Genomic DNA, 16,198 nt, shown 5'->3' on the forward strand with positions numbered 1-16,198 from the left:
CTCCTCACTAAGATTTCTTTAGGATTCTTGCAAAGAATTAGTCAGCAAAGTGAAAATTAACCTCAATATTTTATGGGTGAGATCATGACACTGCCATGGCCTTGCTTTCCCTCTTCTACCCCAGTCCAAACAGTGGGATCTCTCCCCAGGTGAGGTCTTGGAGAGGCAGCCCTCCTCCCTCACACCATGCCCCCAACATGCCACTAGTCCTGGCCTCCCTTCCCATTCCCCAGATCCTCAAGGATGCTGCTGCCTCAGCAGAGAAAATTTCCCACCTTTATTTATTTATTTATTTATTTATTTATTTATTTATTTATATTTTTTGGCACAGTATGACAGGTACAGAAAACGGTAACGGGACCCTAAATGTCTTTGACAAGTGATCCTCCTTCTCCCTTTCCACTCTCCCTCTTCCTCCTTGCTCTTTCCCTATCACTTCCATTGGCTGGCCTCCGCTGGCTTCTAGGGATCTCTACCAGTGAACCAGTCAACTACCTACCACAGAGACCTACTGAAAGCCTGCTAACAGAAGCCCAGGCCCAGAAAATCAAAAGGAAGGAACTTGGCACAGATCCAGTCATATCACCAGATGAGTTTTGTGACCACCGTTCCTTCCCCTGGGTTGAGTTATCTACAGAAAGCACACTTATGGAAGGAAATCTGCCCAGGACTCAGGAAGCTAGATGTCAGGTCTAAGATGTGACTTTACTCACTTACACACTAACAAGTTAGCCTAATTCTAATTTGTGGATGCTGGCAGGAGACATGAGCTCCTGGGTCAGAAACAAAGGACTATATTACTCATGACACAGCAGCGGAACAAGTATCAACATGTTGGCACCAGCTTCCTTGCTCTAAAGGTCCACAGGCATGACCCCGGGCCCAGATCAGTATGACAGGTAAAGTGGGCTTGTGTCATGGCCCAGGAATACTTGGGGAATCTACTGTTTTCACAGGCAACAGTAAACAAGTCTGCTTTTTAGGTGCTGAGAGTAGGGAGACATTATCTCATTTCTCGAGGGCATCAGAACAACTCTGAAGACATCCTGGGAGAAAGACTAGTCTTGGCCCACTAGACAGGTGCACTTGTGGCCCATGGAGGACTTTCTCTCCCAACACTGGCTCCCAGGTCCAGCCCTGCCAGGCACTAGTTGTGTGACTTTCAACAAGTCACATAACCTTTCTGGCTCCTCATTCTCCTTATCTATAAAATGGTAGTGGTAATACATACCTATCTGTCCCACAAAGCCAAAGATCCTGATGGAAGGTTGGTGGAATTTTGTGGAAGCAATGAAAGGTCTGGCTTCCTGCTTGGGAATCCACATGAAATCCCTAAGTCACTCTTGAGTCTCCTCCAAGCCATGCAAACAATAATATTTTGCAAAAAGCTTTGAGGCCCAAGTTCCACAGGTCAGTTTCAGCCTATTCTTATGCTAAAAGCCCAATTCTCACCAGTTTCCCACACTCTTTATGGAGAAAGCTCATTTCAGACCTGATACTGAATACTAAGTGCTCCAGAAACCTCCCCCACCCTCCCACCCTACTCTCCACTACAACTTATTTATGCTACACCTCTCACTTGAGCGCTTCATTTCTCTCCTAAAAGGCCACATGCCCTGAAGCATCAAAAGGTAACCAAATCTGTGCTGATGTGGGTCAGTGAACTGTGGACTATGCTGTACAATCACAGAAGATGTGCTCATCTGAAAACTCCTACCCATGACATTATGTTCCAAAAAGGCATTCTGACTTGCAGATTCTAACTGAATCTAAGCTAGTAGCAATCTAAACTTGAGTTGTAGCATAAGTGGAACAGGGATAAATTGAAAGAGAAATCTTACTCCATTGGGTCAACAACCCATGAAATACACAAATTTCCTATGGGATCCTGAAAAAAGAATCTAAAGGTGGAAAGGTTAGTGTTTGTGGAGGGAAACACTTGGAAGACCTTCAAGTAACTCCGTTTATACCTGAAGATGCCCACTGATCTGCCCAGGCCACTGGCCAAAGGCTTCCTCTTAACCACTTTCCCTCCAGCCTTATATATGTGAACACACCAAAATACCTATGTCCTCACTCTGACTCTGTTCAACAGAAGTGGATACAATTACCCCATCTTAAAGATGACCAAACTGAAACACCTAGAGAATAAATGACTTACCCAGGGTGAGACATTTAACAGGAGGCAAAGCTGGAACAGGACCCAGATCTCCCACCCCACACTGCTGTGTTGCACATCTGTCTCAGTGTCCTCCAAATTATTTGTAGGAAATAACCTGAATAATCAGGCCAGAGAAAGAAAAGAAAAACAACTCAGTTACTTTAATGAAGTCCAGGCTGATGGAGATACGTACCACACACATAGCTGGGATGACAGGTAGGTATGTAAGTAAACAGATAGGTAGGTAGGTAGATGGGTAGATAAGTAGGCAAAAACACATGCACACATATCTGTAAACATCGGACGCAACTTAGAAAATTAACCACAATATACAACAGAAAAATAAATAATAAAAACGCAATCAAAATCGGTTGAAAGGAACAAATAAATGGATGCCACCAGTCACCAGGATATGACAGATGCTGCCATTGGAAGCCAAAATCAGTCCTGAGTCCCTTGTAATTGTATGGGATATACTTGTCGCTGTCAATATAATGTTCACTTAGAGAATCAAAAGTCTTACAGATTCTTATAAAAAGGACTTTGGGTGACATGATAAAATCCGCCACTATGCTTTTGTAAAATACCCAGCTTTGTTCTTCACAAGTACATTTCTGTGTCAGCTGCCCTCCATAAAAGCTGGAGACATGATATTAAATCTTAATTTGTTGGATGCTTTTCTGTGGGAAGCCAAGATAACGAGGTCCAGGAACATAGCTTTCAGATGATCTAACTCAGAGCTAAGGTGTACGTGGTCTTGTGCCCTGTTTTCTGTCTCTTAACATCTAATTCCCAGAGACAGGAAGAGTTCTTGATATGTAGGCATCTGACACCCCATAAACATCCTAGCTGAGAAGCTACAGATGTACCAGAGACAGATACCCAGGAGTTAGGAAGCCAGGCAGAAGAGAAGAGGTGAAAATGAAGGGAGAAAATAACAAGGGCTGTAAATGGAAGATTCTAGATAAGATTGCTTTTATGGCCCATGCAAATTAATATAGACATGTTCCAAGTGCCAATTACATGAGCTTCTTGAAGGCTTTGATTCTTGCATCCATCTGGAAGCTTCTGCACTAACAGCACATGTAACTTCTATATGTTTGTTTGGTTGGTTTATCTTCTAAAGTCTCTGACAATCATTGTGCTTTGATGTTATTCTCGTGAGACTATTCCCATGCTTCCACTGCCACGTGCCTGCTCACTCTGACACTTCTCCATTCATGGAAATAAATTTCCTTTCCAATTCCAGCTGCAGTCCAGAACAACAGGTGTAGTCTCTGAAAGAATAAATCGGGAAAGAAGATGTGAATTGAGTAGTGCTTCAATAAATGTATATCCGGTCCCACAAATCTTTACTGAGCTCTGGGTATGGCAGGAACTGGGCTGGGTGTGGAGCTTTCAAATATGAATAAAGCAGGTCCGACCCCCTCAGTAGCTCACAATTAGCAGAGAAAGGGGTGTTGTTGGTACCCAGTCAACAGGAAATCAAGCCATTGAGCAAACACATCACACTCTACACTTTGAGTGCTGTGACAAAGGAATGAATTCAGCATGGTGACTGGAGGAGCCCATTCTGATTCAGAGGATGGGAAATTTTCAGAAGGACAGTGATTGCCTATTCAACATCCATTCCACCACCCCAGGTCCTTGCCAACAGATCCCTGATTTTTGTTCAGGTATCTGTCCTTAAGGAACCCACAGGAATAAACCCTGAATAGTGTAATCCAGTCATGGTAATTCCCTTCCTCTTCCAAGGATGGATTTACATATGGACATGTGCTGAAATTATGGCCAAGAAAATATGACAGGAAATAGGCTGGGGAGACTTCCGGTTTCCTTATTCTTAAAAGGAAATGCCATTTTCCTCTGGATCCTGCTGTTTGGATCTGATGAATGGAACTGTCAGCTATCTGTGATTGAGAGGATTGAGAGACATACTTGCCTAAGGGCCCTCGGCCGTTGGTTACCTGGTATTTGTATGTGTGCATGTGTAACAGCACGTGTGTGGGTATGGGCATGTATCTACAAATCTGTGAGCTTCTTCATAATACGAATGAGGTCTTACACATCATTTTTCCCTCCCACAAGATCTAGCATAGTGCCTAATACATAGAAGACACCACCTAAATGTCTTTGAATAAATCAATACATAGAAAATCTACTCATGATGGGAATTAAGGAGGGCACTTGGGATGAGTGCTGGGTGTTATATGTAAGTGATGAATCATTAAACTCTATTCCTGAAATCATTATTATACTATATGTTAACTAACTTGGATTTAAATTAAAAAGAAATAAAGAAATAAAGAAAGAAAATAAAGAAAATCTACTCATGGCATTAATCATAATCATGTATTAGAACATAACATAAAATTTTACTAAAATGTTAACAAACATGTTTCCAGTAGATGTGATGTTTTTCATTTTTGTAATTTTGCAAAATACAACACAAGACTAATCTAGATTTGTACAGTCCAATATGGTAACCCCTGGACACATGGCCTATTTGAACTTAGTTGAAATTTATTAAAAATTCAGTTCCTCAATCACATTAATCATAAGAGGCTAGTAACTTCCATATAAGACAATGCAGATAAGACCATTTCTATCATCATAGAAAATTCTATTGGACAGCATTGTTCTAGAGCATGCAATGCCCACCTCCGAATGTAGCCCAGTACTTGGCACATGGTAGGCACTCAATAAATATTTGTTAATTAATGCATTCTATAGATCATTCCAGATATTACTACAAGAGCCCAAACACAAAATGGAAAGCCCCGTCCTGGCAATGAAAGCAATAGAACTAAATATTTAGCATATGGCAAAGCCAATACCCACTGGTCTATAATGATGCTGAGGTATCTAGAAAGTCCTACAGGTCCCCTAACTGGTAGACCGCCCTCAGCACATGTGTTCCCCAACCACAAAGTCAAGCCCAGGCTGAGCTGATGAAACTGGACTGATCATCCATTACACAACGGCCTAGGTTTATAATATATTCTTCCATTTGTTTCCATGGACTGACTCTCCCAATGTACATTTCAGAGCTAATGCTCAATTTCCACTCTCTTAAATTTCATCAAGAAATTTCACAATGAACCAGAGATTTGAGATTATTCTCCAAGCCCCAGGGGATAAAAGGGGATTACCTTTTCTGGTCCCAAGGCATCAGGTAATACGCAGACGTGAAAGTCAGACAGACCTGAATTGAAAGCCAGCTCAATCCCTTAGCTGTGTGACCAGGGGCACATTGTTCAACTTCTCCTAGACGTTGTTTCTTTACCTATGCCATGGGGATGTGAAAGGTTCTACCGGGTAAGATTCTTCCAGCATGTGATGTGTCAGCGCGTGGAGCACACTTGGTTCCTTCCCTGTGCAGTGGGTCCCAGACGAACGGCCGGGTCGGCCAGAGGGGCTCAGCAAATGTGCATGCCTTTCTCCTTCCCCTCCTTTGCACAGTCTGCCTGAGGTCCCTCTGCATACACTCCCTGTTCTGAGGGCTTGTTAGTTTTGTTAATGTCGAGCTATAAACTTGAAGCTACCAACCAGAAGAAGAAGAACCTGAACCTAAAGCGAAATCAGCCCCCAGAAACCACAAATGAAATGGATGCCTGGCCTCAACGGACTCTCTGAGACGCAGCTGCCTTCAGGGCTGTCTTGCCAGCTCGTCTTCACACGCTCCCCCTCCTCGGGAGACCCAGCCTGTACTCGGAGTGTAATCCTGAATCTAATCAAGAAAAAGGAAAGCTGCTCCCAGCCAGTAGTGTATGGAAGCGTCTGAAAGAGTGGTTGGGGTGTTGGGGGGGGGGGGGGTTGTACCCAGGCCCCAGCAAACAGGCAGGTTCTGGCCTTGTCCCTTGAGGCTGTCCCCACCTAGAGCCCAACATCCTTTTCTCACCCTCTGGACACCCCCCTCTGCTGGCTGCTTTGTCTCCTGTCTCCTGTCTCCTGGAGACTGGGGCTTCCCCCACCACTGACCTGTCCTCCTTCTGTCTTTTTCCAGCATGCTTCTTTCTTCCCTCAAGCACCAGCTCTCCCCAACAAGATTCCTGAAAATTCTCACTAAAATGGTAGGGTGTGCCCCTAAGGATATGTGCACCTAATAAGGATATATTCAATAGAGCAAATGATGTTAGAACAGGGGTCCCTACTTAATCCCATGCTTCTCACCTTCAAGAGAGTCTCAGATTTAAAATGAGAGCCTGGGGGTGCCTGGGTGGCGCAGTCGGTTAAGCGTCCGACTTCAGCCAGGTCACGATCTCGCGGTCCGGGAGTTCGAGCCCCGCGTCAGGCTCTGGGCCGATGGCTCAGAGCCTGGAGCCTGTTTCCGATTCTGTGTCTCCCTCTCTCTCTGCCCCTCCCCCGTTCATGCTCTGTCTCTCTCTGTCCCAAAAATAAATAAACGTTGAAAAAAAATTAAAAAATAAATAAATAAATAAATAAATAAAATGAGAGCCTGTGTTTATAAAGATGACCAAAAATTGGTGGTGGTGGTTGTTTTTTTTTATCTCCAAGAAATATATTTCAATACCCGTGTCTCTCTCTCTGGGGTAATACAGGCAGGTGAGTGAACTGCATTCACTCTTACGAAAGCCACACAGCTACAGAACCGGTGGTTCACCCAACCCAGTATTCTGTCATCTGTCATGAAATTCACTAATGTCACCTACCCACAACTTAGCATCCCTTATTTAGCCTGCCTCTATGTACTTATCGTATTACAGCCTATAAAATACTGTTCTACTCAGTATGTTTAAACATCTTACGAGCCCTGAAATTACATTCTGGCTGCCAGATTGAGCATTAGCTCAGTTCAAGCTTTTCATGATTTTATCTGCTGGATAAAATCCCCCTTTTCCACTTTTGTCCACCCTGGAAAAGCCTTAATGGTTTTATTTGCTTATCTTTGGGTCTTTGCCCATCAAAAAGTCTAAAAATACATCATAAATATTTTAAGACACTTTAACTATTTTAAACCATCTTTAGTATTTTTTTTTAATTTTTTAACATTTATTTATTTTTGAGACACAGAGAGTGAGGGAGAGGGAGACACAGAATCTGAAGCAGGCTTCGGGCTCTGAGCTGTCAGCACAGAGCCTGATGTGGGACTTGAATTCACGAACCATGAAATCATGACCTGAGCTGAAGTGGGACACTTAACTGACTGAGCCACCCAGGCACCCTGAGCCATCTTTAGTATTTTAAAGATGAATCAGGCTTTCAATAGTGTTTTGTTTTTGTTTTTGTTTTTTTTTTAGGGATGTGTTTCACTATTGACCACAATCTCTCCATTAGTGCAATGAACACTTAACTATAGTGTATTCACGTAATGGGGGGCAAGCTTTAGAGGAACAGAAATATTTAATCACGCATTGGGGCGTCTGGATGACTCAGTTGGTTGAGTGAAGGACTTCTGCTCAGGTCACGATCTCACGGTTCATGAGTTCAAGCCCCGTGCCAGGCTCTGTTCTGACAGCTCGGAGTCTGGAGCCTCCTTCGGATTCTGTGTCTCCCTCTCTCTGCCCCTCCCCCACTCATGCTCTGTCTCCATCCCCAAAATAAATAAACATTAAAAAAATTTTTTTGGGGGGTGCCTGGGTGGCTCAGTCGGTTAAGCGGCCGACTTCAGCTCAGGTCACAATCTCGCGGTTCGTGAGTTCGAGCCCCGCGTCGGGCTCTGGGCTGATGGCTCAGAGCCTGGAGCCTGCTTCCGATTCTGTGTCTCCCTCTCTCTCTGCCCCTCCCCCATTCATGCTCTGTCTCTCTCTGTCTCAAAAATAAATAAACATTAAAAAAAAATTTTTTTTAATTTTTTTAAAATATTTAATCACTCATATAAAGTTCTCAGTTTTTCCTTTACAGTTGTAACCTATCTATCGATGCTTAACTTAATCGAGCCCTAGTGTTTCCCAGGCTGAAGGAGATCTTGCTTTGAGCCATCTCCCAGGACACAACCAGCTTCGAGTGCTTCTGGGATGTTTCAGAGGTGAAGACAGCCACGCATCAAGTCAGCCCCAGGCAAACTTTTATCCCAGTAGGGGTGGATGATGTTGACTGCTAAGTTTTGGAGCACAGTTTCAGTTTTCTGTAGCTCTTCCTGGAGATTAGAAACCAAAACCCAGACCATGCTTTGCTTTTCGTACTATCACCTCTGTAGGAGTTCTTTGTATCTTTCTTCCACAGACCTTCCTGTCCCCACAGCGTGAGAAGTCACAGTGCTGCTCTGCTCCCCTGAGCTGAGCGCTTGCCTCTTCCCGCTTCGTAACAGTGACTGTTTTCCTGCTGCAGGAAAAGAGTTCGCCTTACCCACTCCTGCATTCACCAGCAAGCAGTTAGGGACTGCTTCCTATGTACTAAATTCTGCGCTGGATCCTGGCATATGTATTTAGTGGAAGCAAGTTCTAGAATAAGACATAAACAGAAAAACAAAGGATCACAGCAGCACACGGCACAATGACCACAAGAGGGGTCAGGGGACCCAAGGACACAGAGGGGAGAACAACTATTTCATCCTGATGACTTGGTGAGGGCAACAGAGAGATGGTGACCTTTGAGAAGGACTGGAAAGGTCAATAGTAACTCTCCAAACTGGGAAAGAAGGGGAGGGGAACATTCTAGACAGAAGATGTCATTCGCCAACTTAGAAAATACAGATGCGGCAACACAACCCAATTCTGCCCGGGACGTGTTTGTGGGGCCTAGAACTGGAAGCGTCTGCAACAGGTTCGAAATTGGAGTCTAGAGCTCCGGAAAGATGGTAAAGCAAGAGTCTTAGATTGATGACCCTTTGCTTGAAGCCACAGCACGGTGGGTCTCAATCAGGAGTACGTAGGACGGAAGAAAAAGAGACCATGGATAGGGGAGCACACAAGAGAAGTGGAGGCAACTCACAGCAGTGAGGGTACAGGTGGGAGTATTTCTGTCCTTTCTGAAAAAATTCCGTAGGCAAATGTAGGCGGGTGTCCAACAAGCTCACCAACAGAGCCGAGGAGACCTCCGCCTTGAGAGTCACATGCCCACTGACGGCTGCTGCTCCGGGCTCGTCCGTCGGTAAGTAGGCAGGCATTGGCCCTCTCCTGGTTTCCGCATCGCTGATCTGACCCTTTGTTTTATGTCCCCTCTAACTCTCACAACTGCTTTTTCTTCTGCATCGTGAGATCTTTGTAAGTAGACCGAAAACCATATGTGGAAGAAGAGTTTACAAACAAAAATAAAGATCCAAAATACTACTCAACACTGCATCTAAGATGTCTTATGTCCCAAAGAGGAAACCATCTATTTTTTAAGGAATTAGTTTGTCAACATCGTTGGATCTGAGGCATTTTCTTGTGGCACTAATCGCATCCTCTCCGGCATAAGTGGTACAGGAGTCCCAGACTCTCTGATGCGCCTCCAGTCCCAACACGAAGCTCTTCTCTCTGACGCTATGGTCATTCAGGTTCCCGAAAGGCCGTTGACAGATCATCCGGGAGGTGGGCAACGCGAGCTGGAATTTTGTCCGAGGGATGGGAGAGCAGGGTGTGGTCGCCTTTTCCTCCACACGCAGTTGTCACTGTGACCTGTCATCGCAGAGGAAGAGTGAGGCTTGGGACTCTGGGAATGCAGCGGAGGGTCAAGGAATGATGCCACCACTCAGCGGGATCCTCAGAGAGATGAGCGGTGCAGGGGACCACACAGACCCCAGGGATCACAGAACGAAGGGAAGCAGAGGGCAGCTGTCTGCAGGACACGCAACCCTTCAGCTCTGTGCTACTCAGACGTCCCTTAATTAGGGCCAAAGAGCAATAATGCAGCCTCCATCCCACCTACCTGCTTCTGGAAATCCCAGAGAACATTTACACAGCTCACGAGTCCAAGTTTGCTGTCGTTGGCCAACTGTCCTGTTACCAGGAAATCTGGCCGACCACCTTCTGCCATATCACAGTGCCCTCCCTGAGCCATGCTGGTCTTCCCATGCCCCTGCCCCCAGAATGGGCCACGCCTCAGTTTCCCCAACACTGAGCTCAGGCTATAACAACGAACTGAGGAACTGGGGATGATAGATGAAACTTACAAAAGAGAAAAGAAAAATCTTAGACGTGAATGCCAGATATAACTGCACACAGTTGTCCACAGGCTTAAGCCCTCTAGACCCCTCAGCTTGCCTGGGAGGGACAGCACAGTTATTGCTAGATGGGTCCCAAACTAATCACTGCTGGCTTCCCTCCTGCTCTGTGAGTGCCCCAAAAAGAAAGATGAACTGCATGATTTACCTGCCCACCATGGAATTCAGAAGGGCTTTTATCAGCATGCCGTGGGTGCCTCTCTCCAGAGTCCTGGGCCTCTGCCTCTCCAAAGATCAGCAAGAGGGAAAAGGTATACCCTGTCCAAGGCCGGCTTTGTTGTCAGAGTAATAACATGCAGAGTGTAGTTCTGTTGGTCTATGCTATCAGATTAAGTTCAAAAATTTCTTTTTGGGGGGGCACCCGGGTGACTCCGTCAGACTGTTGAGCATCCGACTTTGGCTCAGTTTGATCTCGCAGTTCATGGTTCGAGCCCGGCCTCGGGCTCTGTGCTGACGGCTCAGAGCCTGGAGCCTGCTTCGGATTCTGTGTCTCCCTCTCTCTGCTGCTGCCCGATCACGCCCTGTCTCTCTCTTTGGAAAATAAATAAACATTAAAAAAAAATCTGTTTTTAATTTTTTTAAGACCTGATTCATAAATGAATATTTTTTTTTCTTCGCTTAATAAGGCTCCAACAATATCTGAGTATCGGCAAATCAGAATAACCTTATGGGCGGGGTCCCAGGCAGCTCACCTGAAGTCCCAAGCTGGGAGCCAAGAGAGCTGCTCCCACTGGACGTGCTCCCCAAACACTGGGAAAGAAAGAAAGGAGTCAGCCAGGACTTCTCCCCAGAGTCCAGGCCATTACGATGCCAGCTGGCAGAGTACTGTGCCATTCCATGATTCTTGTCACCATTCTTGACCAACCCATGGGGACAGGCACCCTTACCCAGGGCCTGTGGAAACCAAAGGGCAGGGGGGTAGGGCAGTAAATGTGATCTGGCTCTCGGCCAGATCTGGCATGGCTTAGCTTGGTCACAGGCAAGAACCAAGGAGAATGCCAGGAAAGGGTCACTTCCCTCTATATGGCTGTGAGGGGCTCCCTGAGGAACTCTAGCACACAACCAAGAGACCCTTTGAGGACTTTCCCCCACCAAACGAAGAGGTACCTGCAAAGAACAATCCAAACTTCCATCCAGAAAACAGAAAACATTCTTGGCAGCTTAAACACAGAGCCCCCCAGGGTCCCCCACATTCCAGCCATCAAGGGTTCCATAGCCCTGAGCCCCCCGCACACTCTGCCGCCCCTCAGACCTCCATCTGTTGGTTGTGGGTCATCGCTCCTGTCTCGTTCACCATCCAGGAGAGGGACATGCTCACTGAGGGGCCCACACGGACTGTGCAGTCATCTGGAAAGCAGCACCTTGCACCTGACCTAACACAGTGCCTCTGGGATCAGGAAAAGTGGACTTTGTTCTCTGGGCCCTTGATTGATTTATCATGTGACTTCAGGCCTGTGTCTCCATAGCCATCTGCTCCACCTACTCTGGGCATTTATAACTAAAGAGCGATCTGGCAGGCACTCAATATGGAGCTGTGAAGTTTTCACCTCCGTTACTCTATCCAAAGAAAAGCCCGTTAACAGAGATATGCTGTAATGCACCCACTGCACAGTCACCCATCCATTCACCCCAGCAAAAGCATGGCATTGACTTCAAAATGTAGTTTTGGGAGTTAAGTGCTCGTCCCAGCGGTTTCTGTTACACAGTGTCAAAGTGATTTTTAGATCTTGAGCAAACGGCTGCCGTTGTGTTTCTAAATGTCCACTGGTATCATAATAAGGGAATTCCTGACCCACAGACTCCGGTGGTTTGCTATTTGTACCAGAAATACCAAAGTCAACAGAATTTACTAGCCTTGCAGGTAAGTGGGGACAGTGCAAGGACACTGGGATTGAAGCCATGTGACAAAGAAAACGCACTGAGGACAGATCGGGGAGGAAACGGGCAACAGTTATACCAATGCAGTGATGGACGATTCTTCTCAAAGCAGCCTTCGCTGTTTTCGTACCGTCTCCACAATAAAATCAGCAGTGGGAAGGGAAAAAATAAAAGCCCACCGAACTTCAGTTGGAAGGCTTGAATTACAACCCTCGCTTTACTTCTGTGGTTCCCTGGACAAATCACTAACGTTCTTGGTGCTTCTGTTTCTTCATCTGTGACATGGGGACAATGGTATACACTGTTGTGATTGACCCACCAACCTCCATAACCCTTCCCTGGTAAGAGCATCTTAAATTCATTGGGGGAAATAACCTTCCTCTGCTTCGGATCCAATGCGCCCTCCCCTGTTGAGTCTTGACAGGGCTCTGTCGGTAAAGGCTCTTCTGACCCAGGAGCAGGGTACTGACCCCAGTTGGGCCCATGAGACTCTCTCCCCCGATCCTTGACTCTTAACCATAGGGTCCCAAGGATGGACACGATGAGCCGATTTATCTCTGTCTGGTTTTTCAACTGCTCCTTCAGTTACGTGAGTCTTCTATATCCTCCAGATAAACCCACTTTTGGCTGCAGTTAGCCAAAATTGGTTTCTGTAGCTCACCACCAAAAAAGTATAATCATCCTGCATTTGATAATTGCCCCGCCACTTCACAGATTGTTCTGAGATCAGATAGACCCTGGGTGTGAAAGCGTTTTACTAACCAAAACGGTCTGTACGGATATTGGCATTTCTACTATGTGGGGTCAAACTCTCAACGTGCACACTGGGCGGCATGAGTCCTGGACGCTGTGAAATCTCCATCACATTGGCCTAGAAAGATCTGGGACCAACGGTGCCAAGGAATCTCCCCTCAGGACGAGAACAGCCGACACGCTGCCTGCCCCCACCCCCTCTGCATGGCGTTCTCTGCTCCAAGCTGAGCTCCTGGCCGGGCAAGGGCTGGCTGGTGCCCGCTTCAGGCAGGCAGGGCTGCAGGCATCGTGAGCTAGATTAGCTCACGGATTAGCTAATGGATTAGCTGAGAAAAATTCTCCCCGCCCTCGGAGGCCAACTAAAGAAACAAGGGGAGAACATAACGTCAGAATGAGCTTCACTGCCTGAAGCACTAGGCACGGCCAGAGTGATGCGAGAGCTGGAATGACTTTTATTGAGATGCTTTTGAAAATGCTCAGCAGTTTTGATGCTGATGACTGAGCTTGCTGTTTTCTTGCTTTTCCTCAGTGGCTCTTTCCAGCCATGATATATGGGCCCAGAGTCCCAGGTTTGTTCTTTTGAAAGAAAGAGCTTTACAGTGAAAGTCAGGGGTGAGGTCGGAGTCTGCCAACCAGCTGAAGGTCTTCTAAACAGCAGTCCAAAAGGTAAGTGCTCGGGGCACCTGGGTGGCTCAGTTAAGTGTCGGACTCATGGTTTCGGCTCAGGTCATGATCTCATGGTTTCGTGAGTTCTAGCCCCGCATCGGGCTCTGTGCGGACAGCACAGAGCCTGCTTGGGATTCTCTCTCTCTGCCTCCTTCCCTGTCCCTCCCCCACTCACACCGTCTCTGTCTCCCTCGAAATAAATAAATAAACTTCAAAAAAGAAAAAAAAGGGTAAGTGCTTATCCCAGTGCTTTCTGTTGTGCAGCATCTAGAGGAATCTTAAACCTTGAGTAGACAGAAATGGTTATAGAAATGAGCCACCCTTGCCTCTCTGTGTTGAGTCGTCCTGACAGAGGAGAATGCTGCAAAAGAGGCATTGCGTTCCTCGATTTAGGGTCCAGCATGCACAGCGTTCTCTGCATGAAACCCAATTCCTGCCTCACACTCCCCTGCTGACCAGGAGGACACAAGCCCCACAGGGGAAAGTCAGCCCTGCGCAGAACCGGCTTTATTCAAAGGTAGAAGCGTGCAAAGTGCCCGAAGGGAAGCCACCACAAAGTTTTCTGGACATTCCAAATGGAACACAGAGACAACAGAAGAGTTGGTACGGGGGTCGCCTGGATGACGGCACAAGCAGGACATGTCAAGGTGGTGGGGGTGGCAGGAGAGAAGCTCAGAGTAAAGTCAAATGCGAGGGTGTGGCCTCCAAAAACAGGGGGGAAGGCTCGCTGGGGGTAACTGGGCCAAAGCCACAGTTAATAAGTGACAGGGGCACCTGGGTGGCTCATTTGGTTAAGTGTCCCACTCTTCATTTCAGCTCAGGTCTGGACTGCCAGTTTGTGGGATCGATCCCCACACCTGGTCCTGCACTGGCAGTGAAAAGACTGCTTGGGATTCTCTCTCTCTACCTCCCTCTCTGCTCCTCCCCTGCTTTTGCACGCGCTCTCTCCCAAAAGAAATCTAAAAAATAATAATAATAACATAAGTGACAAATGCTACACTTTGAGCCCAGATCTGTATAACACTTCCACAAACCAGAGAGAACTCACCGATGCTTCATTTTTCAGAGCCTGGCACATATACACAATGCCAAAAAGTCTGCAAAGGATGGGGTGCCTCAGACATGGCCTCTGACACCATGAGCCGTAGGATCCAGCTGAGGAAGTGTGTGTGAAGCAGACCCGCCAGCCCACACCCTCTCCCCTAAGCATGGAGGCAGGATCTTCAGCAGCCCGATCCCCAAGTACTCCTAGGAGCATCCAAAGGAAACATTCCATGCTCCCAAGCCAGACGTCCAGCCACACCTACCATCCCCCCTCTTCTCTCAGACCCTCACGTCATTGCCCATGACCCTGAGGACTGGGGTAGGGTGACCCACCTTGACACTGCTTACTGTGCCCATGTGAGCACAGCTGTCCTCATAGGTGCCGTCTCCTGATGCTCTGGGTACCAGAGGAGTGGGGGATCTGATAGAAGGGAGAGCCCTGTGTTCCATGTCTCACAAAATCTTCCCTAAGAATAGCTCTGTGTGTGTGTGTGTGTGTGTGTGTGTGTGTGTGTGTGTGTATTGAGAAAGGGAGAGAATGTTCATAAAAGGATAACTAGATAAGGCATAATGTGACCAATGACCAATATCAAAAGCATAATGCCCTTTGATGAAATATCAATCTTCACAGAATGCCTTTCAAGGAAAGTAGAATCTATTCAAGAATTAAAAGACAGAGAAGGAAAAGGCTCCTTCATGCATCCTTTCATAACTCCCAATACTCCCTCTATCAGAGCACTTCTCACACAAAATTGTACTTGCCTATTTATTTCTCTATACCCTCCAGTGAACTGTAAGATCCATGATGGAAGGTCTTGTGTAGTTTTTGTTTTACATTATAATATAGAGGCCTTTTGGAGTGTCCAACTCATAGTAGGTGTGCGATCAATACTGAACAGATAGATGGATGGATAGGTGGATGGATGGAAGGATAGAAGGATGGATGGATAAGTGGATGGAAGGATGGATGAATGATTACATGGATGGATAAGTGGATGGAAGGATGGATGAATGATTACATGGATGGATGGATGGATGGATGCTTAGTTGGAAGGATGCATGAGTGGTTGGGAAGATGGACATGAGAACTATATGGACAAAAGGTGTTCTTTGTATGTATCAAGATGGACCCTTCCTTGCTTTCCTTGATAATTTTCCAAAAACATCTATTTAGCATTCCTTGGAGACTACAGGTGTATCACACACACTACAGAATAATTGTAATTGTCAAAATTCCTTTTCAGTGAGAGCACCAGGTAACAGAAACATGTGAATGAGATCAGAAGGATGGCCAGTGTAAACAGGTGCAAGAACCAGAGAACCTATATGCAGAGTGATTACTTAGGCAGGCAAGAACAATGAACAACGCCAAATGGGCTATCCTCAACTTGAAAAAAAGTTATGGACAGATTTAGTCTAGAATTTCTTGGGCAACCATATGGCATAGGGAAAATGCCCAGGACTTGAATTGAAACGTCTGGCTGGGTTCCAATCTGCCACTTATTTACTCTAATATTATGCACAACTCACTCAGTCTCTCTGGTGCTTTAGTGACTTCACCTGCAGAAGGGCAATAATAATAATACCTA

The sequence above is a fragment of the Lynx rufus genome, unplaced genomic scaffold (genome assembly GCF_022079265.1).
Source record: "Lynx rufus isolate CCGP_SWC_20201006 ecotype Redwood Valley unplaced genomic scaffold, mLynRuf1.p SCAF_29, whole genome shotgun sequence".
NCBI lineage: Eukaryota > Metazoa > Chordata > Mammalia > Carnivora > Felidae > Lynx > Lynx rufus.